This window comes from Puntigrus tetrazona, chromosome 11, assembly GCF_018831695.1.
Source record: "Puntigrus tetrazona isolate hp1 chromosome 11, ASM1883169v1, whole genome shotgun sequence".
Classification (NCBI taxonomy): domain Eukaryota; kingdom Metazoa; phylum Chordata; class Actinopteri; order Cypriniformes; family Cyprinidae; genus Puntigrus; species Puntigrus tetrazona.
The window spans coordinates 17938668-17964994 of NC_056709.1; the positions used below are offsets into that span (position 1 = coordinate 17938668).

General features: G+C 40.0%; 1 protein-coding gene across 3 annotated transcripts in view; it reads left to right on the top strand.

Annotated features, from left to right (window-relative positions):
• The window catches only part of LOC122353540 (chemokine-like protein TAFA-1), a 121589-nt gene that overhangs the window by 72444 nt on the left and 22818 nt on the right, over positions 1–26327 (top strand). The window lies entirely within an intron of this gene.

The following is a 26327-nucleotide window of genomic DNA, read 5'->3' on the forward strand; positions in this document are numbered from 1 at the left end:
TTTAATAATGATGTGCTAATTATATATATATATATATATATATATATATATATATATATATATATATATATATATATATATATATATATAAATGATTAATTAATAAAAATCATTTTAAACTAAACTAAACTACATTTTTGAAGCATTCTCGGAATTTGTCTCTTGATTAACATCTGAATGTTGATAGAATATTTAAATTAATTGTTCAAATAATAGATAATAATCAAAATATAGTTTCTAGAATGATGAAAGAAATGTTTTTGTTTCCTATCAAGTTAGCCATTAAAGCACTGCAGGTTAATGGTTGTCATTTCTCTCTAAGCCCATCATTAACCAGTCAGTCAGTAGTGGACATCAGTGGGTGGCCATGATGGCTATTAGTTGCGGACCTTCTTTATGGACCATTATGGGCCTACTCAAAATAATTGAATATTACTTCTTTTTTTTTGTCCCATTTATCACGCCTTTTCTTCTTGGACTGTACACAGGTCGTGACCTTTCCGAGCAGTCTGCGCTTAAAAAGATGGCCTGTTTAGCACAGCTTTAATTATCACTCTGCCTGTGAAGCAGGTGACAACGTGTTTGAAATATGAGAGCGAGGAGCGGTAGGAGCCTCTCAGCAAAGCCGTCCTCCACGTGTCCTTCCTCGAGATGGGCTCCCCCGCGGCATCATAATTGAAAATTACGAATGTTCGGGGCCGTGATTAATCTGTGACCTTTGACCCCCGTGGAAGCCAACCCTGCATATCAACTTAGGCTGGGGTCAAGAGATACATCTGTGGGAAGACGCACGCAAACACACACATCCATTCGCAAGCAGAACTGATAATGTAATGCACCCTGACAGCTTTTTAATTATCACCCTATCCCAGGTCATTAAAGGATGCCTCCAATATCCTGGTCATGTTTCAGCAGCAGTTAAGTCAAAGGAGTATCTCATTTGTTTTTAATTAATTATCAGATAAAGTCATAAGGAGAGGGTGGCAGGCTCCACCATGACTCGTTTAAACGCTCATTTATGAACTTTGTTCTTCATGCAAAAAATAATTATGTGAGTTATTGCTCTTGTTTTAATGGGAGTGCATGCTGGAGGAAGCGGGGAGGAGAGCGAGAGACAGTTTAACGCACTTGATGCTAGTTTCTTTAGGGTCGAACTGGCATTTACGGAAACAAATCAATAGATTACAGAGATTGGATTTGATTCAGATGCTAAACCGTTTATGCCCAATGAGTCGTAGTAATTTATTGGAATTCTTCCACAGGAAGCCGCAACGAATATGTTGTTCATTAAAACATCATAGGCAAAGCAACTAGCATGTATTTTGCGGGTGAAATTAAATTGTGAATTTATTTTTATGACCATTTAAATTGAATAATCAACATCTCATAAAGACGGGTACTTTAAAGCAGTAAAATGCAGAGACTTATTGTTAAAATAATAGCATTTTCTAATGTTGGAAACTAACTCGCTCCGGTAACAGTCAAGTGATTGAAAGTTTCTTTATTGTAAGAGCAGTGGCGAAGCTGTTTGTGTATTCAGTGATTCAGTTTTTTCATCTTTGTGTAAGCAACTTGCAGTTTTGAACACGAGCATGCCAATCCGGCTGCAGGCGGGCAGTTGAGCCTCTCTTATGATCAGTCTCTGCTCTCGTGTGCTAATTAATTTAGTAAAACATTTTGGATTAATAGCCCTTCAGCAAGGCTAAACTTGGAGTCGGTTCACATTCTTACACAACTTCTTGATGGAAAATAAGAAACGGCATATTAACAAATTAAACAAAGAAAAAAAAGCTGGGGTTTAACTCCTGATTTGACATTAATCGGCAAAAGAACAGTATAGAATTATTTACTGTACAAAATGAAAAAAAAAAACATTCATTCGCTCAATAAAATGAACATTTTTCTGAAATTCTGTCGAATTTTGAAACTATCAAAAATGGAAAATAAAAATAAAAAATATATAGCCAAGTTTAATAAATGCTGTACACATGACTAGTTCAATGACTTGAAAGCATTGACTAATATTCACAAATTGAACCTCGATCAATGAAATGAAATTCTTAATATTAAAATTAAATAAAATACTCAAATGAAATTATATATGAGCCAAAAATGAACTTTAATATTTATTAATATCAATTGAATAATGTTGATTTCATATTAACATACAATATTTTCTGTATGTATCTGCATTTTACTTTTGTTCATAGTTTTAGAGGATGACAGCATGTCACACAACCTGTGGCAAAACTGAAATCAACAAAACATGTGTTTTTCTCCTGTAACTGACTATATGATTACTTGCGTATTATTTCATTGCTTCTCCCTTTCATCAAACTAAATTTAAGTTAAGATACCCACCAGCATCTAACTTTTTTTTTTTTGGCCAAATTATAATCCAGATGAGCAATGCACAGTAAAATTCAGCGAGATGCGAAATAATAAAGAAGCAGTGATGACCCTTAAAGCATTCTCTATTCTGTCTAATACTCCGCGTGGTCTCGGGGCGAATGTATTGCACAACTTCATCCTTGCATTCCAAGCCTCGATATCTTCAAGCCCCTCCGAAATGCATTCGTTCTGCCACGCCACAGCAATTTAAAAATGAGTCAGTGGAGCGTGGAGTGTATTACACTTCTGTTTCAGCACACCGTATCACATTCTGTCCATGATCATTACTTTTTGCATGTGCAGGAGACAGGCTGATCATGGTCTGAGCCTATACCTCCAAATAAAAGGATTCATCATAATGACAGTAAGCCGGAACGTTATGTTAGTTGTGATTTATTTGCGAGCCATGATTGATTCATTAGCATGGACATTATGCTGCTTTACTTTAGTCTCAGTAAAGAGCAGAGTGTAGGAGAGAGGCAACGCTTGGCCCAGTCCCTCGTTTCGCTCTAGCCTAAAACTCGTTGCAGCTCATTAGCTGCCAAATGTATTAGCTTGGAGCTAATGCCCTGTGGCTGAGAACACAGAGATCTTAATGAGAACATACATATGCCTGTATCCTGTACAACCCAAATGAATTATGGCAGCTCGCACGGGCCACAGTGTGCCTGAAACCTCTCACTAGATACACAGAATTCTTGCAAGCTTTGATTTATTCCTGTGTCCGTCAGCAGATGCGTATTAAAAATGCACCGCTCCAAAACCGGCAGACGTCATTTCAGTTCGACTGTTTTAACCAATCAATAGCACTTACTGCAGAATCACTGACTGCAGGAGTCGAAACCAGTCATTTAAACTAGATCATTTTTTTTCAGAGCAAATAAAAAAATGTTCAGTGTTTTTGCAAAACGTGATGCCACGATGATAAGGAGCTCTGGTATTTAGCATGTCGCAGAGCAGTTGCTAAAACGTTCAGGTGGTGAGGTGTTGGCGTTGCTAGGTATTCTAGGTGGTTGCTAGGGTGTTCTGGGATGCTGGCTTGTTGGAAGGTTGCTCATTAGTTGGTTGCTAGGCTCTTATGGTAGTTAAAGTACTTAAAAAGTGTTTATTTATACGAAGTCTGCCTTGTTGGCCGAGGCTATCCACACTAACTCTGTGTGGTAAGAGTTAGACAACATTTCAAAGGATGGACATTTATTTTTTTGTTAGAGTTAGAATCCGTCTTTTGCTAAACTCATTCTTCCTCCTTATCACATTAGAATGGCGTTTATTTTCAACAAATGAAGAAAATATTTGAAAATTAGGAAATGACATGCCTTACGGGTGATAAGAGTTGGGTAGGGTGTAAGGATGACTTTATTGTCCCATAGCAACAGCCATTTATTAATTTTAATAAAAAAAGTGTAAATAGCATATATCGCTAAGAAAATACTAATAGTAACTTGGCTCATTTTTTCTCTCTATTTAAATAATGACTGGGTTTAAAACTGGGATGATTTCATAAGGTGTTGCCATTTCAGTATGAATTATTATTTTTTTTGTGTTTTTTTAGTGAAACTTAATTTTTTTGGTTTTCTGAAGCAAATGGTCAGTATGTATGTAATGTTTCTATTACAATCATGATTAGGTTTAAAATCATGCTTGTGTGATTTCATAAGGTGTCACCAACTCTATGAAAACAGGAACGGTGTTGTCTACATTATTAGCAGTGATTAAGGCATGACATCAAAGTAGTACGTATTCAATAGCTGTATGGATAGTGAAAAGAAGAATGATACTCTTTAATGTAACTTAATTAAGAAAATCTCTAATGGTCTCTTCATGACTTGCAGCTGCAGTTTAAAGCTTACCAATATCTACATGGCCAGTACTGTTTGTCTGTCTGTCTCTCTGTCTCTGTCCATCCATCTATTTTTTCATAACTTGCATCTCCAGTTTAAATAAAGTTATCCGTTACCTGCGTCCAGTGTTCAAATTGAGGGTAGGTGGGTAGGTCCCTGACCCCCTATAAGCATTAAGGGACCCCCATAACACCCAAAAAATAAATTGGGGGCGGTCCCCTGGTTTTTCATTAAAACTATAATACTTGAAACATGACACTAAAGAAAATTAAATGAAAATGTTGGATGGCTGTATTAAATTTCGACCTGGCCATGTTGTATTCATATCGTATTTGTATTGTATGTGTTTTTACGCGTTTGTTCAGGGTTGCTAATCACTCAAAATTCTATTGAGTTTAGGAATGCAGTGGCCAATCAGAGGCGATCATATTAGTAATCGCTGAATTTTGTTCAGACTAAAACTCGTAAATTCCCATAATCATAATCAACAAGTGCAGACGTACATAAAAGATTTGTTTATCATACAAACTACAAGAGGAGTGCTCAAACACTAGCCGTGCTTATTTAGAGTGTGTTCTTTCACTGCATGATTCAGGAAATAATATTCAAAATACAAGGGGCAGAAAATATGTATATATTTATAATTGCATATATCAATATCACATGAAGAATGTTGTTTTTCCTGCAAAAATCACAAGTGTGACATTGATGTTATACAACAGTTAATATATTTTATTTATATACAACAGTATATATATATTTTAAATAATTTCAAATATTCAAAGTATTAAAAGTTTTAAGATTCAAATATCAAAACATTTGTGCATTTGTAACTGCATCCATGTCTTGCAAGTTGCATGGAAATAAATCTGAATACCACTTCAGATTTAAAAATAAAAAGGCCCATGAAGGGTATGAATCACTTCAAACGTATTGAAAAAAGTTGCTTTCTATCACTGCTGTGAACTGACTAAGCAGAAAACTTTAGGAGTCCAGGTGGGGTCAGGTTAGGGAGACCCCCTAAGAGCTTTGACTCAATTCAAACACTGCCTGCGTCCTCATTATTGTCTGTCTATAGATCTGTCAATCTCTGCATCTGTCTAAATATACTGTAAATCAATATAAACTACAGTGATATTTGTCAGAGATCGCTTTGGCTTTGAGAAACTGAGAAATGAATCGAGACTGTTTTTCTGTATATCTATCTGTCTGTGCTGTTCCTATATATATTTGATTCTCTTAAGACACTGCTGTTCAATATAGTATAGTTTCAGGCACCCTGCGGCATCAGTGTAGTGTAGTGTCAGATACCCTGCTGGTTCACTTTACAATAGTTTCAGAGATCCTGCTGCTTCAGTATAGTATAATTTCAACTTGAATGTTCCTAAGTTGCTGTTGACAGAATCACTGCACTGTCAACCTGTTCAGGACTCTGTCAGATCCCTAAATTTGTTTTTTATAGTCCCCGTGGCATTGGTATTGTGGGAGTCGTGCGTTGCACATTCTCATGGTAAACAAGAGCAAGTACTGACTAAGCCAGTGATGGTGGTTTGTGTTGAATGGGGCCCTTACGGGATGATATCCCTACACTCAGTTCGCTAAACATTATTTCCCATATGACAGCCTCCCCCAGAGCATCAAGAGCTGTGGATGGAGAGACGCTGAAACGTGTGCAACAAAAGATGTTGGGGAAAAAAAGCAAAGGCTGGGACACCCAGCGAGAACGTGCTGCGTTTTGAGAGAAAGGACAGGAGGCTGATTAATTAAATTTCTGAAAGGCCCGACATTTGGGCTGAAAAAGACTGAGGCGCCTGTTGTCACACGAGCAAGGACAACAATGACAACAACAGCAGTGTGAAAGTGAGCGATATTGAGGTCGTTCGCTAGATCGATTAGTGACATTTAAAAACAGTTGAAATTGACTTGTCTCCAGACGCATTACTCTTATTTTTTTTCTCTCTTTTTTTTTTGACTCTACCTCTGATGCTTTCAGCAAATGAAAGAACTATGCTGAACGCACGCAGGAAAAATTGCACATTGAGCGTCAAGCATTTAAGCTACCCACAATGCCATCTGTCCCGTATCCGCCGTTTTGAGAGTGCAAGTCTAAATGAAATTACATGTCCCTAGCAGCTGGCAAGTTAATAACGTTATTATATTTTCTGCTAATTAGTTTGTATAGATGTTGACAAATCAATGTAATGATGAAAATATTAATGCCCAAATTACTCCATAATGAGATAAATCATGTGATTTCGAACATCTCTGGTGATGCTGGAGATAAGACAATTAGCCTATATTTTCATTTGGTTTAATATGAAGGGATATGCATTGGTGATGTGCTTTTATTATGCATTTGTGAAGCAAGAAAATTCACTAATATTATATAGCCTTGATGCATTAGTTTTTTTGACAGGTTTATAAAATGTATAATGATAATTCTATTATATATTTTCTAGTCTCTCTCTTCTCTCTCTCTCTCTCTCTCTCTCTCTCTCTCTCTATATATATATATATATATATATATATATATATATATATATATATATATAATGCATAAATTAATGCTTCAGTTGCACACCATTTTTCTTCCTACAAACAGAATTTAAAAATTACTTTTCTCTGACAGGTTTCTCAAACTTAACATACCCTCCATATACCATTGGTCAATCAAACAGATAGCCCCGCCCCAAACTCACAATATTGGTTACGCCATTGTTGCTGTGTCGATCAGCTTTTGGTCAGCCTTAACTGGTAACTTTAGTTTTTAGAACACTTAAATTCCCCACTACGTTTTATATTACGTGTTTTTACCCAATATGCCAAGTGCTCATGGCCTTAGATGTTTGGCGCTCAGAGGCAGCGTTGGTAGGCACTTTGCTTCTGTCCTCAGACCAGTGCTAAGGGTTTCTGTGGACCCTGACCTTGAGTAATGAGAGCCCTTCTCTAGAATGATCCGGCCCGCTTTGACATGACAGGGTTCAGGCCGGTCACTCATCCCCTGCCCCGCTCTCTCCAGCTCTGCTCACTCTAATGAGAGAGAGAAGAGAGTCCTACTAACAAGCGACTTCATCAACGTGAGCAATGAGCTGACAGAAAGGATCTCTCTTTTGACCTACCTACAAAAAGAGAGAAAAAAAGAGCGACCAAATAGAGAACAGCCAAATGAGGACCCGCTGAGAAAGAGACCATCCCAAACCTGCCAGAAGCGAGCTGCGCTCTTTGTGCCGACACAAAGTAACAATATGCTTCTGCTCTTAACAGAATAAAGCCATTATCATTTTACACAGAGGAACCAAATGACAAAAACATTTTCAGGGTTTTTTTTTTGTTGTTTTTGTCGTAGACCCTATTATACTATTAGACACAGCACTAAAACCAAACACAAATGCATATGCGCAGCCAGTCAAATTGTTTGTTTTAGTTCATTTATTGATTTGAAAAATGTAAAAGTGCTGTTTCGCTAAGGCTTACGTCTATGGGATAGAATATACAATTTGTACATATTAAAAATCATTATGTCAGTGGAAAGTCCCCATAAAACATGGAAACTCAATACATCCAAGTGTAATTTGTAGAGACATTTATGTTATACAGGCACAAATTATATTTAAGCATTTAAGCATCAATGTAGTTATAATATAGTTATGATAATTAATAATGTATTAAATTTTATTATTTAGAATTATTATTTATATATATATATATATATATATATATATATATATATATATATATATATATATATATATATTTTATAAATGTGTATTAGCTAAAAACATAAATATTGTTATATTGTTAATAAGAAGTTTAGAGAAAAGGCAAAGAGACCTGGAACATCAATAACATCAGAACAGAACAGTGTATTTTACTGAAGATGCTACATAAGATATCACATGGTTAAAATGAATATTTTTACTCAGCATGGATTTGAAATAAATATAGCAATATCTAACCATTTCTGTTTTAATGAAGTGATTGTAGATTCAGCTTGTAAACAACCATCGCAGACTAAATCTAATATGGACTATGACTTTTTATTTGTAGTAATCTCACAGAGAGGCAACTTTAGGCAGTCACCTTTTCAAGACAAAGGACATACACCTACTTAACATTAACATGCTGGCCAAATCCAGTCACACTTTGATGTGTAGCCGCATGATTTCACAGTCCGCATTGATAGCACAAATCAAATTTAAAGGCGTGTTGCCCAGGCAGATTAGAAAAGCAGCGTCCACATTTAATCTTTGCAGAGGCGACTGTGTTGCTATTAAAATGGCCGAAAATGAAACGCCTCAGGTTGACTGTGAGAATCGGTTATTTGTCGGCGCGGTTGTCAGCAGTGAGTGGTAAACAAACTTTCTCTGTCAATTTTTTCCCCCTCTGTTATGTCTCTCTGTAGAGACAACATGCTTAAACGAATAGGCAAATCTGGTTACAGAAAATTCTTTTTATACTTGCCTGTAATTACGCCAAAAAAAGGTTTAGTTGATACACGCTGTATTTACATAGCCATTATTATTTGATATTTGGCTGATAATTAAATCTAATCAACAGAGGCATTGTAAAAAATGGACATTTACATGGTTTCATTCTGCTTCATTGATGGAACATCTACATTAACTAATTAATTTCCTTTCTTCCCGTCTCCATGTTTTTGGAATCAAACCGACCTCCGAGGTCTAAGATTATGTAAGGAATAATTGAAATGTATTAATAGGCTCTGACCTTTACGTCTTTTTGTGAATCTCTAATCATTCATCGTCAGATGATGATGCATGGTTCGATTAGTAGCACATAAAACATTTCTTGTAGTCAGTTGAGTGTTCATTGTTGTTGTTTATAGCAAGAACTTGTCAAAGTTTTCTTTACATTCGTCTGCAGCTGTTAACCCCGCTAAATCCTCCCATTTCCTTTTAAAGCTCAGCAATTGATTTTTTTTAACAGCAAAGTCAGTGACTGATAAATCATTGTTTACTGAGTCAGGTTTATGTAGCGGAGCTGTGAGTGAATTGGGATCTTTTTTTGCTTGATGGGGAAGCTCATCTGTGGATAAATCTGTCTCGCTTCACTGTTTCTTTTTCTTTTTTGGGTCATGACTATTACACTTTCAAAAAATGTAATTTCTGAGCTCACTGACATAGAATAGATTGCTTTTGGCCACTGTGCCTTTTGCCCCTCGGTTAATTTATTGTATACCGTGTTTTCTTCCTGTCTTTTTGTTGGGTTTCATTTATTTCTATGTTGTAAACTAAATTACAGTCAGAGAGATTCTGTATTTCAGGTTTTCTTCCACCCACATGATCACAAATATAGAGCTCCTGTTGCTGACTGTTTATGTTCTGTTCACTTTAGACGATGCAGGAAACATATATATATATAAATAGAATAATTTTTTCTTTATATTTTCAGTCAGTCGGTCCATACACTAAAAATTTAAAGTGCCCCTATTATGATTTTTTTTAATTACCTTTCTTGAAGCGTGTAACACAGCTCTAAGTGAATGAAAACATCCTGAAGTTATTTCTCTCAAAAGAAAGAGTCGACTAGGTGCCGTTCACAAACAATGCTTTAAATTAAATTGACCAATCACCAGAGGGGTGCAAAAATGAATCGTTGAACTGTTCGTTTGTGAGATGTTGAACAAGACAACAACACTAAATGCATATTATAAGAAGTGTTTTTGACTTTGCATGTATGTTGCAACTCCAAAAACTAAAATATGAACTTTTCAGAACCCATAATTAATATTATTAAATTAAAAGTTTGGACCTCATTTACTTGCACTCTATGGACAAAAAACAGCTACAATTTTTAAGCAAGTATCTTTTGCACTGAGCAAAAAAATCGTGGCGACGAATATGTTTGCATTGTGTTCACGTCTCACATCTTTAACACCTCACAAATATAAAAAAAAAGCACTAAAGTCAAGCTACAGATATTCAACTTTTAAAAATGTATCTCTAAACCCTGTTTATTCCCCTTTTCACTATCCTTCATCTTGTATTTTTAAACACAAAAGAACATAAATAATGAAAGCATTTTGATTTGTGGATGAATTATCCCTTTGTTGAAAAGGCTGTACAGAAAAAACAAGCTTCAAAAGTCTTCACAAACAGATATCAGTCAAATTGCATATTTTCATACTGCAGTGGTTGATTGATCCGAAGTGATGGATGGAAGATTTCATGGCAAATAAGGAAAAGCTTAAGAGAGCCGTGTGAGGATGGTTTTAGTAATATGATAAACCTATGCTTGGCAACGTCCCCCCCACTCCCCCACCATGAAACACAAGTACGAATGTCACAAGCAATTACACACAAAGCATGACAAAAGAGTGCTATCATGCATAGCTGTGTAATGACACCAGCATTGATGCCTGGCGGGCTCTCAGAAGACGACTGGAAAGACTCAACAACATGTCGCCTCTGGAGTGAAGCCAGTCCTGTTAAAAATGCTCCCAAAAAGGCTTCAAAAACAAGCAACATGCTAAACAACTGGCAGAATAAATTGGAGCTTACGGACTTTGCTGGAAAATGGAGGCCTGTTATGCAAACTCATGCATGACCCCAATGTGCCATTGTAATGGAGAAAAGGATTTTTTACACAGCACTGCTTCTCTCTCTCTCCTACTCGCTGTTTGTATCTGTCTATCTATTTCTCTCTCTAGACACATACAATGATTTTAGCATGCATGCATAATTCGGAGCAGATAAGTGGCAACTGAAGCATTATGCCTATTAATAAATGAACAGTGTGTGAGATGCCAGAAGCTCAGTGACGGGAACATGAACAGCACAAGGCTAAAGCGGCAGAAGACCGTGAAAAACTGCATAGCAGATTGAAACTGCGGTAGCACTTTAGAGTAGGTAACACATGTTAACTATTAACTGCGGCTTTTCGCTCAATACGTTTTTAATTAATTTGATTTTTATTAATAGTCAGTGTCACGTATGAAGGGTCTGAGGCGTGCGGATCCATGTGCAGGCTTTTATTAAATGAAGGCATGGTCAAAACAGGCAGGCGCAAACAGGGCGAACAGGAATATCAGAGGCAAGACAATAGCAAAATCCAGAGACAGGCGGTGGTCAGGTCACGCAGCAAACAATCACGGAATCAGAAGACAGGCAGGGTCAAAACCAGATAAACCAGAGACAATAATCCACGGGCGATCTAACAACAAACAGGCGAAACAATGCAACCTGCAGTTGAGTGGCTTGCTGCAGTAAATGACAGGAAGTAGCAGCAGAGGGAGTGATCGCAGATCACCCAGAGGTAAAGCTCCCTCTGCTGGCTTGGTGACATAGCCCCCTCCTAGGAGCGACTCCTGGCGCTCCACAAAACAAACAAAACAAAACATAACTGGGAGCTTGGGAGGGGGTTCGGAGAGAGTCAGCAAGCTGAGACCAGGAGGAAGAGACGGTGGGAGGAGCCAGGGAGAAGACGGGAGGAGTAAGGAGCGGGAGGCGTGCCGAGCCCAGCCATGATGGTCAGTGGTGGAGCCGGAGGAGAGAGCCATAGAGAGGCGGTCATCAACCCCATGGAGCCGACCGGCGGCGGTGGCAGCAGGTGGTCGAGGAGACTGAGGCGAAGGCGGAGCAGAAGAGCCAGGGGTGATGCAGAGGCGCTGGAGGTCCCAGGCGACACCGCAGGCTTTGGCGACTGATGCAGAAAGAGCGACAGAGGACTGAGGTAGAGCCGGGGAAGGGAGGAGCCTGACAGAGCCGGAGGGACGGAGGGACGAGGCGAAGCTGGAGGAGAGGAATCCTGAGGCGGCGGATGGTCGACGACCGACCAGGCGTAGCCGGAGAGACGATGGAGCCTGGTGAAGCTGGTGGATTGAACGGAGCACGGTGGAGAGGAGGGAGCTAGGAGCCTAAGGGAAGCCGACGGGTCTACAAGCCGAGCTGGAGTCCGGGGCTCGGAGGCGGGGACGATGAAGCGAGGATCCTTCACCCACGGCGGCAATGGAGACTGGCAGACCCGGGCGAGCTCCAGGTGGAGGGCAGAGGATGAGTGCAGGGGCTGCTGGGATCCATCGTCGACGTGTGGTAAGGGTGGGAGGTGGGTTATTTTTGCGCCGGCACTGGACGGGCGCACGAGGCGCGGGCACTGGACGGGCGCGCACGCCGGCGCGGGCACTGGGCGGGCGCCAGGCGCCGGGCACTGGACGAGCGCAAGGCGCGGGCACTGGGCGATGCTGGGCGGGCGCCACGCAGGCGCGGCACTGATTGGAGGCTTGCACGCAGGCGCGGGCACTGGATTGGCACGAGACGCGGGCACTGGAGGCTTGGCACGAGAACTGGAGGCTTTTAGGCTTGGCACGAGGCCGGGGCACTGGAGGCTTTACGAGACGCGGGCACTGGAGGCTTGGCACGACGCGGGCACTGGAGGCTTGGCACGCAGGCGCGGGCACTGGAGGCTTGGCACGCACGGGCACTGGAGGCTTGGCACGAGGCGCGCGGGCACTGGAGGCTTGCACGCGAGGCGCGGGCACTGGAGGCTTGGCACGGCGCGGGCACTGGAGGCTTGGCACGCAGGCGCGGGCACTGGAGGCTTGGCACGGGCGCGGGCACTGGAGGCTTAACGAGGCACGGGCACTGGAGGCTTTGCACGACAGGCGGCCATGTTGGAAGCGGCGCAGGGCAGGCGGCCATGTTGGAAAGGCTCATGGCGACCATCTTGGGAAGCGGCTCTGGGCAGGCGGCGACCATCTTGGGAAGCGGCTCTGGGCAGGCGGCGACCATCTTGGGAAGCGGCTCTGGGCAGGCGGCGACCATCTTGGGAAGCGGCTCTGGGCGAGCGGCGACCATCTTGGGAAGCGGCTCTGGGCAGGCGGCGACCATCTTGGGAAGCGGCTCTGGGCAGGCGGCGACCATCTTGGGAAGCGGCTCTGGGCAGGCGGCGACCATCTTGGGAAGCGGCTCTGGGCAGGCGGCGACCATCTTGGAAGCGGCTCTGGGCAGGCGGCGACCATCTTGGGAAGCGGCTCTGGGCAGGCGGCGACCATCTTGGGAAGCGGCTCTGGGCAGGCGGCGACCATCTTGGGAAGCGGCTCTGGGCAGGCGGCGACCATCTTGGGAAGCGGCTCTGGGCAGGCGGCGACCATCTTGGGAAGCGGCTCTGGGCAGGCGGCGACCATCTTGGGAAGCGGCTCTGGGCAGGCGGCGGCGACCATCTTGGGAAGCGGCTCTGGGCAGGCGGCAGCCATCTTGGGAAGCGGCTCTGGGCAGGCGGCAGCCATCTTGGGAAGCGGCTCTGGGCAGGCGGCAGCCATCTTGGGAAGCGGCTCTGGGCAAGCCATCTTGGGAAGCGGCTCTGGGCAGGCGGCAGCCATCTTGGGAAGCGGCTCTGGGCAGGCGGCAGCCATCTTGGGAAGCGGCTCTGGGCAGGCGGCAGCCATCTTGGGAAGCGGCTCTGGGCAGGCGGCAACCATCTTGGGAAGCGGCTCTGGGCAGGCGGCAGCCATCTTGGGAAGCGGCTCTGGGCAGGCGGCAGCCATCTTGGGAAGCGGCTCTGGGCAGGCGGCAGCCATCTTGGGAAGCGGCTCTGGGCAGGCGGCAGCCATCTTGGGAAGCGGCTCTGGGCAGGCGGCAGCCATCTTGGGAAGCGGCTCTGGGCAGGCGGCAGCCATCTTGGGAAGCGGCTCTGGGCAGGTGGCATCCATCTTGGGAAGCGGCTCTGGGAAGGCGGCCATCTTGGGCAGCGGCTCGGGGAAGGCGGCCATCTTGGGCAGCGGCTTGGGGAAGGCGGCCATCTTGGGCAGCGGCTCGGGGAAGGCGGCCATCTTGGGAATAAATGCAGTGTCTTCTTCCTCCATAATACCCAACGTGAGCTGACCCCACAGTCACTAAACCAAACTCAATAAAGTGTGCCAGTGATTCACGTGGACCCTCTCGAACAAGTTGTGTTTTGAGTGGCTGATTTATTCCTCGTGAAAAATTCAATTAGCAAACAGTCCGGTAAATCAGAGAAGTAAGCCAGGTCCAGAAATTCCTGAGTATAATCCTCAAGTGATCGGGTGCCCTGCTTGAGGGTTAGCAAAGACATTGCAAGGTGCATACCTGGCCATGGTTCGGGTGAAAAGCCGCTGGATCCTGGTGTGAGGTTGCATTCTGTCACGTATGAAGGGTCTGAGGCGTGCGGATCCATGTGCAGGCTTTTATTAAATGAAGGCATGGTCAAAACAGGCAGGCGTCAAACAGGGCGAACAGGAATATCAGAGGCAAGACAATAGCAAAATCCAGAGACAGGCGGTGGTCAGGTCACGCAGCAAACAATCACGGAATCAGAAGACAGGCAGGGTCAAAACCAGATAAACCAGAGACAATAATCCACGGGCGATCTAACAACGAAACAGGTGAAACAATGCAACCTGCAGTTGAGTGGCTTGCTGCAGTATTTATAGTCCTCTGACAGGAAGTAGCAGCAGAGGAGTGATGTAGATCACCCAGAGGTGAAACTCCTCTGCTGGCTTGGTGACAGTCAGTAAGGTAGTTGTTAAATCTAGGTATTGGGTAGGATTAGGGATGTAGAATGAGGTCATGTAGAATAAGCACTAATAAATGGCTAATATGCTAGTAATACCACTCATAAATAAAGAAAAAGAGGTTGCAACAACACCATAAAAGAACCATTTTTTGTTTCCCTTCAAAAAACCCCTTAATAAACAATTCTTAAAAATATATTTTTGAAAAACATTCAAACATCCAAAATACCTTTTTCCACTATAAAGAATATTTTGCGGATGTTAAAGGTTCTTTTTGTAACCATAAATGCCAATATATTTATTTTCTTTTTAAGACAGTTGATCCATTATTTAATGGGTTTTGTAAGTTTTCACTCTTTTTGTTTGACATTTAAAATTAATGTGTTGCTATAATTTTGTTCGATGTTACATTACTTTTCATATCCCAACTTAGACAACTATGAGTAAACCATAAATTGATCTGGATATTAAGCTTGCAGTGGTTGTCAAAACTCAAATGTCAACAATTTCATGCCATGATATGATTTGAAATAATGCGTATAATATTATACAAACAGTTACAAATTCTAGCACGTTGATTGCACAGATGTCTGATATTAATTGTTATAACTTCACGCTTTTCGCGTTTTCAAGGCTTGCATATATAACTTAGTTGCAAGCTTGTTTTCGTAAGTTCAATGCAGGAAGTTTCTGTACCACTTTTCTGATTTTCCCACTTATTCAGGGCAGTCAGTGTTCATGCCTTTACAAGCATGTCTCTCGCTGAACCAATGATGAGTTACTAGAGCTATGGATAAAATGTATTCATTCTGCCGTGGCTGTTACACTGAGCAGTTCTCATAATTTGGTCAAACTGGGGAATTGGCAATCATTGGTAACGTTGTTTATGTGCAAGCACTGTCTGCATTGTTTTAGCGCCTGAAGAAATTATGCAAAATATGTATGGGCGTTATAAGCATGCTCTTCGTTTAGTGCTGAACACCATTTCCACAGCGCCATTCCTCATCTTGCGGGTCAGTTTTGAGTTCTCGGCAGTTCTTAACAGCAGTATCCCAGCCCAAATTCAATTTCCTAAATGTCTAAAAAAGATCTGTGAATGTTGCAGTTCCATTCAGAGTAACAGGCATCCCATAATGCACCGTCAGCTCTTGACCTCAGTGTAACCTCACCAATGTAAATACGAGCTTTGCCGGGCACCTCTCTCTTTAGTTGAGCGAGGCATCATTTTTTTCTCGGTTTCTGCAGTTTTCTTTAATAAGGCCTGTTGCAGAAGTCCCATCAGGCTGTGGTTATTTCATGCTAGCGTTAGTATTGATAGTAACTTCTGGTGCTGGGGGCTCCGTAAGACAGCGTGGGTCATGTACAGCTATTTTGTGACACTCATTAAGGATTGATAGAGCCCATTTATTTTGGTGTAATTACCAGTTCCATTACTTTTTACGACTAGTCTGGATGCAGCAGGGACTGCGTGTGCACACAAGGCATTTTTTGAAAGCTCAATAAGCTGGCAGAACCAGCCTATTGGTGGGAAAACGTACAAGGAAGTAGTATTTATGAACATGCAAGATAAAAAGGCGTAACGCAAAAAAGCTGTGTAAAATTACGTGTAAAATTCGTACGTGCTTTACGTGGTGGCTAATTTGTCTAGACCCCAGTTGGGAGGCCAAGGGTAGGCCATTCATGCAATTTCATACAAACTCGAGAAATATGTTCGATTTTGCAAAAATTCGTACAAGTTGTATGGATTTGCACAAATTAGCCACCACAGAACATTTATACGAATTGCTGTGAGATCGGGTTGGTAAAGTTGTCCGCTTTACAAGTAGGGAAAGTGAGAGATAAAACGATGTGTGTGCACGTAAATAAACAGGCCAGACTTGTGTTGCTCAGCTGCGTCGAGGTCATTGACTCCGTCTGAAATATACCCAGGTTCTCTGCACTCTCTTATTCTGTTTGCTTCGGGCTATGTTTGGATGTGTGTGCGCGTTTCTCTGATCCAAGCACCCACTGGCGCATGTGTCCACTGGCTGGTGTGTATTTACTTGTATGTGTTTGCTTGTTTCGCCTCTCAGGGGAGGCAGACCTCAGCTGCAGGGGATTCTGGGTATGTATACTAAAAGGAGGTCACAGACGTTCACATGAGTCTGTGAGTGGGTGTATAGACTAAAAACACATAGATATTCTACAGCTGTTGGAAAATTCAGGGAAACGGCTACATGTCGTGTTCGTTTGCATGAACCATTTGTTCCTTCAAGCTATCCTGACATTGTGGAAATGCTCTGAGACAGGCGATAAATTTGCAGCAGGACCATGAACCATGTTTAGCTTCAAACTGCCTTTTTCTAACGCATTTACCAATGGGTCCTTTGGCTATTCAGGCTTGTTATGTTGACTCAGAGCCTCTGTTGAGTCACTCCTATGGCCCAAGGTTCTGAGGAGCTACTTGAGATACACTGGCATGAGTTTGCGGACAGTACGCCACATTATATTTCGGTTAGGAAATGTATTTTCGCAGCTTCGTCAGAAAAGACCAGGTCAGACATGCGTGGTGTCTTCTTCTTTGGCATATGACCTCGGCACAGTAATGTTGAGAAAACTATGTCATCTAATGTGGATACTATTTTTAAAAATAAAGTTATTTTATGTATTGGCTTTAAAAGCCTTTAGCCTACTGTCAAAATGAATTGATTCATTTACTAAATGTCACTAGTCTCCTTAAGCTCATTTTCAATTTGTAACACACAAACTGATCCACAATTAAAAAACAAACAAAATAATAATAGTAATAATAATAAATAATAATATGCACACACTCATATTATATGTAAACAAACATTTTATTTTGGATACAATTAATTACCATTAATTGTTTGGCATCACTAGTTAAAAATATTACCAAAATTTCTTGTAAAACCGTAATCTAATAATCTTGGTTTACAATGTACAACTTTGATTGTTGGTATTACTGAGGGTAAAAAAACCAAAAAAAAAACAAGCAACAATGACAAAACAACAACAAAAGTTTGAACAAAAGTTCAACAACAAAACTAATCCTGCATAATTTATTCTTGCTGCATTGCATGCTGGGAACTCAGAAACCCTTAATATTTTAGCAATAATGTTCAATTTAAAAGTGATTCATTCAGATAATTCTGTTTGACTAACTGGGACAACCTTTTAAGGGAATTCTAATTGTCAGGATTCAAGTGATTCCTATTTTTTGGCATTTGTGACTGAAAAGTCCCATAAACCGCTTTATTTACAGTGCAGTTTTGTGTGCGCATTTTTATTTGCCATTGTCTGCAGGATGACACAACAACACATTTATCTGCAACATGCAATGATAAATTTGTATCACTTTAACTTGCAGTGCAGTAATAAATGTTAGGCTCATAATATGCAGACTGCGTCATATTGTTCTGTGTTGAAAAAAATCCCTCCAAGAGCTCTCAGATTGAATGATTTGTGTTTACGCATAATCTTCCCGGCCAATGTGCGCTATAAGATTGCTCCAGACAACTCCGCATTTGGTCTTTGTACCATTCACGCTTCATTTCCCAGCACATTTTTTAAAAATATGTCATGTGAGCAAAATTAATGTCAGCCCAGAGGGAGTAACATGTCGAGAGTTATCTTATGATTCCACCGAGCTCAGAAAAGAGCTTTTGGCTGCGTATTAAGCTGTGAGAAGTGTATGCTTACTTCCTTTAAATGCAGAGTTGGAATTCAGATTGGTGGTTTATAGATGAGAAGTTAAATTTCTCCTGCCAGCCCTGAAAGCTGGAGCTATTAAACATAAATGCATGATAACAGCTGGTTCATATTCCCTTTGATGAAGCATGTTGTAGGGAGATGTGTTGCTGATTTTAATTTCTGATGCTAATCAATAAGAGAAGCCTCTGAATGCATTATTGAAACAGACTGAGCTGGTTTTACTGAAAGGGGAAAAAAATATATATATTTCTTATGTATGATTTGTGTTGATATGAAACGGGTATGTCTGACCTAGAAATATCTGACCCAAGAACAGATGATCTCAGACACAATTATATCCCATATTTGTCTAACTTAAATTACATTTATATGTATAATTTTATTTTTAAATATCAATATATATATATATATATATATATATATATATATATATATATATATATATATATTGTATTTAAAATTATGTTAAAAATTATTTTGATATGTGTGTAATACTAAAAATAGATTTTACTTGTGTGCATACACAGTATTTATATACTTATACATTATCAATATCTATATATATATATATATATATATATATATATATATATATAGAGAGAGAGAGAGAGAGAGAGAGAGAGAGAGAGAAGAAAGTGATGCTAAATTATATACACATGCACACATTAATGATATTATATTTACTGTAATATGCGTGCATGCTTTTCTGAAATTAATAAACATTTTAATGTATTTTTAGTTTGACTATCAACCTTTTGGATGATTCACAGGGAAATAAAAGATTGTATGTAATTACTTTTCATTCTTGGATTCAGACTCATGAAATACTTCCATTTGTCTTGTTCTTGTTGATTTGTTCAGGTTGAGCCTAGGTCCCTCCCGGGTTCTGACTGGCAAGAGAGAAAGGTGAAGAGATAGAGAGAATTTGCTGAAGATTAAATAGTTTGCAAACTTCTGAAAATATGAGCATTTATAGCAATACTTTCCTCAAGGCTGCGCTGTAATTAAGCCGTGTTTGATGGAAACTGTGAATTAGTCTGGGTTAGCTGCACTGTTGTGTGCTTTGCCTGTGCTATACATTACAGTTTAATGGGTGCCATTTGAGAATGAGTACCTCTCCACACTAGAGTAATTTCCAATCAGAGCATTTTCTCTCCAGTTCTCTGTCGAAACATTCCTCTAACTACCCACCTCTCTCTTGCACTCTAAACATTAGAAGCCCTATCATGACCGGAGTGTTAATCCAGTCGTGGATATGAGACTCAGGTAATTGTCCTTGTTAAATATCACAGGTGTGCGTTCATCGGATTGACAGGTATGACACTCTGTATTCCTGTCACAAGGTGAAGACGAGTCAAAGGAACATTCACACGTCTCTTCCTGTTATCGAGCTTGTCATTAATTTCTTGTTATCACCGAACCGCACCAGCTTACAAATGAACAATGATTTTAATAACTGTAAGGATATTATATATTGTTGTCTTTTCTTTTTTTAGTGAAGAATGTCAGCTTGTATTTAATATGCATTGTGTATAATATGTACTTATTATGAAAATTTCACTATTTTCAAAATAAGTCTCACCCTGCTGCTGCTTTTTTTGTGGTGTGTTTATATAGAAATTTGTTTTTTAAAAATAAACTATCTTTAAGAAATATGGAATAAAGAGCGCCTCGGTCTTTCTTTTGAGGTTAATAATGGATCGTAATGTTTCACACTCTCTTTTATTTGTTACTGTCTATATCCACAACAAATGTCATGTGGGCAGCAAGAGGAACAAAGTTGCTTGGAGTAAAGTGTGTCAGAGCTGTTTTAATTACTCTGAACTCTTTGCCCCACTCCTCCATTCCACACTCCTTCATTACCGCACTTTTAATTAGCCTTTGACTCACCAAAAACACTAAAGCATTGATTCTCTTAAAGGTAATCTCTATGTGCGCTACTGTAATGACCTCAGGTCTAGAAAGGCCTGATGGGAGAATGACCAGAGTTGCTCTGATTGATGTGACCCACCTCTAACATAACCTCAAGAGAGAGAGAGAGAAACAATAAACAAGTTAATTTTACTAGTAACGAGCTTTTTTTAACTTTACTTGCAACTTAAAGGAATAATTTGTCAACAGAAATTAAATTTGGCTTAAAATGTATTCGCACTTACAACATCCAACGTGGAAATTGGTTTTTCATCAGAACAGATTTGGAGAAATAAAGCATTATGTCACTTGGGCACCCCTAGATCCTTTGCAGTGAATGGGTGCCGTCATATTGAGAGTTCAAGCAGCTGATAAAAACATCACAGTAATTCCATTCCATCCCATCGATTTAACTTCAAAACATTGCTTCCAAGTACTTTATCCGTGATATCTTGTCCGACGTCCTGATTTTGCAGAGTTAGATGTGTTCCTAGATTTTGTTTACCCTGGAACAAACCTTTTAGTCCAAACATTTAGGGTTGACCACATCTCTACACCTACATCTAAGCTTAGCCACGGGTTATGCCCAAAATCAGAGGAAACGATAGATGAATGACACTGATGTACAAGCACCGAACACTGATTGTAAGCTTAAACTTCACAAAAACTATAAACTGGTTCTTCAAATCTGATTGGCTAATCACAGTGTTGTTTCAGGGTCAACAAAGATGTTGATCCAGGAACGCGTCACACTCAGCAAAATAAGGTTCTGCCAAATCATGCTCTAGTGAAAATAAACAGTTCTGAACAAATTTATCAGTATGTTTTGATTGTGAGAGGACAACAGGGGATGAACTTTTTGGAGGAAGCGTAGCCATTTTGGCCAGAAGTAACGATTTGAAGTTAAAAACCTCTTCAAAATTAATTTCTTTTCTGAAAACCCACTTTTCAGCTTTTCAGTTTATATAAGATTAATTGATTATTCGAGAGGACCTGTTGCATAGAGTGAGTAGATTTTCAGCATTTTTCATTTTAATTTTTTTTCCCCTTTAAAGCAGTAGTTCAAAATTCTGTCAGCATGTTGTTGACTGACAACGAAATGTAGAAAGAATTTCTCATATGTTTTCTTCATATGCATAATAAATATACACAGTACACGTACAATAATCATGAGTAATAGTTGTCCAGCATATTTCTATCTTGGTTTATGCAGTTTTTTGAGGTGAACTGTCCCTCAAAGACTGTGTCATGAAGCAAACAGATGTACTTCTGCCCATACTCTCTCACGCACAGGTAATGGAGTAGTGATTACCTGCAGCTAATAGAAACATGGTGTGAATGAGTTTAGCCTCAGCAGCAGGACTGGAATGGCCATTTGTCCTCTAAGAAACTCAGCATTACGCTAGCTCACAGTCCGGAGGTATCATTACCCCGCACTCACTCTGAGCACAGATGGTGCCAGTGCAGGATGGTTTAATGTCCACCTGTCTGATGGCTGTGCAAAAAGCTGCCTCTCTGGCCTCGCTCTTGATCTTTTACTGTCACACACATACAGATTAAAGCAGCAAACACAACCGCACACACTTCTGCTGCCACAAGATGTAAAATGCATTAAATCCCAATGAAAGACTCCTAAACCTATTATTAGGTTCCATTAGACTCACCTCAAGTCATTACAGTCAAACTCAATGAGATGCCATGTGAGAAAATAGGCCTTTCTGTGTCACATCGTTTGTGATTTCAGCCAGTGACGTGCACATAAAACAGATATACTGAACAGCTTTTTATTGTCACTGGATAAATGTGCTCTGTAAATGTTCTTTGCAGTCTGATTTATCTCTGAGCAAGTGCAAGATAAATAACAGAAGAAATTCTTGGCAAGGAAAGTATTGAGGGACAATTGTTTACGGATCAAGACACTGAAATGTGGTAACACGTTAAACATATGCCAAACGCATTTGTCAATATTGTAACAATCAGTCCTAAAGTAAAATAAATCTATTTAGTATAGTTAATAATGATTATTATTATTATTTATGTATTATTTTTTCTTTATTAATATAGAGTTTTTGATATATGTACGCTTTACAGCAATAACAGCTGCAGTTATGTGCAAGGATTTTCTTTCTGAGTGTCATTATTCTTTTTTGTTTGTTTGTTTGTTTGTGTAGAAAGTGCCTTTTCTGTAAGCAAATGAAATATATTATTTTACTTTCTATTGTGTTTTTTTGTTTAATTCGCGATATACATTTTTTTATGTGCCATTATGCCACCTAAATGTTTTTCTTAATTTTTCCTTTTTGTATTGCTATTTTAGTTACATAGTTTTTTATATATGATATTCTATATCCCTACATTATTAATACTTTATTTTATTATTTTAAGTGTTAATATGCTCACCAAAATATTAGTATTTATTTTTTTATTAATCTAGAAAGTGACATTATGCCTTTTCCTTAAGTGGCTGATATTGCTGGCATTTTGTGTAATTAATTAATTCTTTTTTGTTTTGCAACCTCTGTTACATTATTTCTTTTCTCCTTTTCATTACTGTGACACTAATATACTACTATATATACTGTTGTTATTATTATTTTTTTAATGTTACATTTTTATAGTTTCATATTGTGTTTAATGAGGTGTCACATATGCCAGTGTCATGACTTCTATCGGAGATTAAAGGTTTGTGGGTCAGGTCTTGTACATAAAGGTCTTGGTCTGTACTTTGGTTTCTGGATGTTCTTTTGCTGTTCCTGCTCTTCTCCATCCCTAAAATCAGAGGACACTCATTGGTTCTGCTTTAAATGTTTTGATGGGTGGTGTTTATGCTGGTCCTGAGTTGAACTGCAGTGGTGAACAGCTCGACAGTTTAAGCAGTGCGCTGTGTTTAAGGCTTGTTATACTGTTTAAACTGTCTACTTCTGCTCACAAATGCTTGTGGCTGGGAAGGAGCTAAAACTTAAAATTACCTCCAGCAGGTGAATGCTTTACACATTTGTGGCCATTTGTTTGTGAACACTGTTGTGGTTCACAATTTTTCATTTTGTGTGTCAGCTCGTTTTCTGAACACTCAAAAACTAAGATGAAAACATTCATCTCAAGGTTTGCCAGGCCAGTATTGGATCAATGAACTATAGCATGGATTTTAAAGCTTTCGGTATAGGACAGAGCCATAAAGTATGGACAGGCCATTCCCATCTTCATGGAAATCCACGTTCCACAATAATGACTAGGATCGAATTGCTGCTGTATTAGACATCCACCTCCTAAAAAACACCACAGGGAGCAATGATTCACTATGACTGAACTAGTATGGGAAACTTATCCAGAAAAATGGCCTTAGAAAGCCGTATGCGAAGGAATTTTGAAATAGTACTCAATAAGAAATTTAAAGCAGTTTAACAGGGGTTAAACAGAATCCAGAGGGATTTGTGAAGGCATTTTGTGGTTTTGGGATCTCCTTGATTGCTGGGATATTATAAAGCTTATGGAGAGCACAGCAGTAATAGGTCCAGAGTGAGCTCTCATGGATGGCAGCGAATGTTTTGAGCGTAATGTCAGTGTGTTGGGGTTGATGTTTTAATGCAAGGTCAAAACCAGACGTACGTGTTGCGAAACACGCCTGGACAAATGGATGCCTCCTGCTCAAATGTGAGGACTGATGACAGCACAGCAACAGCAGTCAAGTCCACCATTGGCCTAGCGCTGTTCGTTTTCCATTGCTCGCTCAAACCCTGAAACAGGGGTTCGAAAAAAGATTTGAAGGGCAGAGATATCAGAGATGTACAAGTAATTTCCTCTCTTGTGTACCCCCTGTATATACTTCACGCTATAACATAAATGGTTGCTATTAAAATGCTGTACTATCGTGTCTTTTTTGTGAATAGACTTAAAACACTAAAAAGTAATTGTTGGTTTTAAACGCTGCACAAGAATTTAGGCATCATAAAATGGAAATAAATTTTCTGTAAGTTCTGTATTTTATTTCAATCAGACAATATATTTTCAATATGGAGACACCTTCTCTAGTATTGATTTAAAGCTTTAGTTCACCCCAAAATGAAACCCGTAAGTTACGACATGAGGGAGAGTAATTAATGACAGAATTGTTTTTGGTCCTTTAAAATCTGTTTTGACCAATAAGGATCAAATTTAATAATGTCTAACGCTGGTGGATGTAGTCCTGACAAAAAAATAAAAAATTGAATCTCTTAGTCAGGAAGCAATGTTGACTGTCCAGAACTGTGGGAAATCAGGCACCTCCTCCTCTTTCTTCTTCTCTGTATTCTCTCACGCCAGCCAGTCGAAATTTCTCTCGTATGTCTTCGCATGAGCTGTGGTGTAATTGAGGGATGTAGGAGCGGACGGGTGGACAGCTGTCAGGGGAAGATAAAGAGGGTTTCCGAGGGTGTTGGGGAAAGGGGAGCATCTGATGGAGGGCCTCGCTGCAGCAACCCCACTGGCTGAATTACCTGGCCGCTTTATAATTGTGTGAGTGGGGCGCTTCCAACAGCTCTGTCATTACTCAACCGACCGGGCCCGGCCCAGCCCAGCGAGGGAGCTGCCTGCCTCCTTCCCTCCCTCGTGCTCTTTTCCCGTTCTACACTCTTGTCCTCCTCTGTTCGCTTGTTCTTTCCTGTCTTGGGGTTGGTGCGGAGCTGTGAGCCCAGCGTTTGAGGGGGAAACCATTACCTCTCATCAATCCCCCGGCTCTCCTCAGGGTGCTCTCTATTGTTATGGTGACCCACTAGTAGCTTTTTGCGCATTCTGGTCTTTTCCCTTTCTTTTTTTTTTTCCCACTCTTTTTTATCACAATGGGATCCACTTTGCTGCAGTGCATATCATGTGGCTCCAGATATCCTGTAAAGTGTGTGTGTTAAAGGGCAGGAAGCATGATAATGACTGTGAGGAGTTCATAATTGCACAGTCCCGTTCCTTTTATCAAGAATGAGTCTTGCCTATTTAGTCACATCAATGTCATACCGTGCTATATGTCTCCGCTTTGTCTAAACCACGACTGCTACCTCACCTTCCTGCATTCTCTATAAAAGCCCTTGCTTATATCACACAAGGGTAAAAGGCTTGTCATTTAGATAAGATAATCAACATGCTTCAAGGGCAATTTGCAACGCAGAGAAAAGAAAGAATACATGGTAATTACACAGAAAGCCTAGCAGTAAGAGTCTGTAGAAGAGCCTATAATTTTCTCTTTAGAGGCTTTTTACAAGGACCATTTGCTCTAATGCTTATTTAACTGATGACTTTGGAAGTTAATCTAATTAAGGAGCTGAGGCTTCAGGTTTTTTTTTTTTTTTTTTTTGATTATTTGATTGCATTTTTACCCTCCTGGATTTACTTAAATATGTCTAAAACAAAACACACACCTACCTTTTCTGTGTGCAGAAAATGGACATGATTTTTGTAGGACATATGTTTAATGTTTATGTTACGAATTCATTAAATGAAATCATTCGTTTTTGTTGCTTGTATTTCCTTTATTCCATTTTTACATTTTATGTAGTGCTTTCATCTTTTAGGGGCAATGAAACATTTAGCTAAGCCTGAGCTTCTTAATTATAGCTTTGATTTGAAGTCTATGTAATATTGTATTTGTGTACGTTTTCGTTTTTACACAAAAGTTAGAAAGTGGTTAGTGCGGGATCGAATAATAATTCAACGTAATTAATCCCTGCAAATCATAATTAATCCCTAAACCAGTAAAAAAAAAAAAAAAAAAAAAAGCCTTTTTTATTTATACACCATTTACATGAAAATATAAATGACTTGGATTCTCAGATAAGTGTGATATTTAAGTCAGATATTGGTTGAAGGTTCCAATCAAATCTTCCTTATTGACTGCATTCATATTTCATCCTATTCTGACCTCACTTTACAGTATTTTTCTTATAACTCAGACGTATGTTTGTATTTCAGCAAATATGTGCATCGTTTACTGTGTGTCGAAGAAGAAGTATCTTATA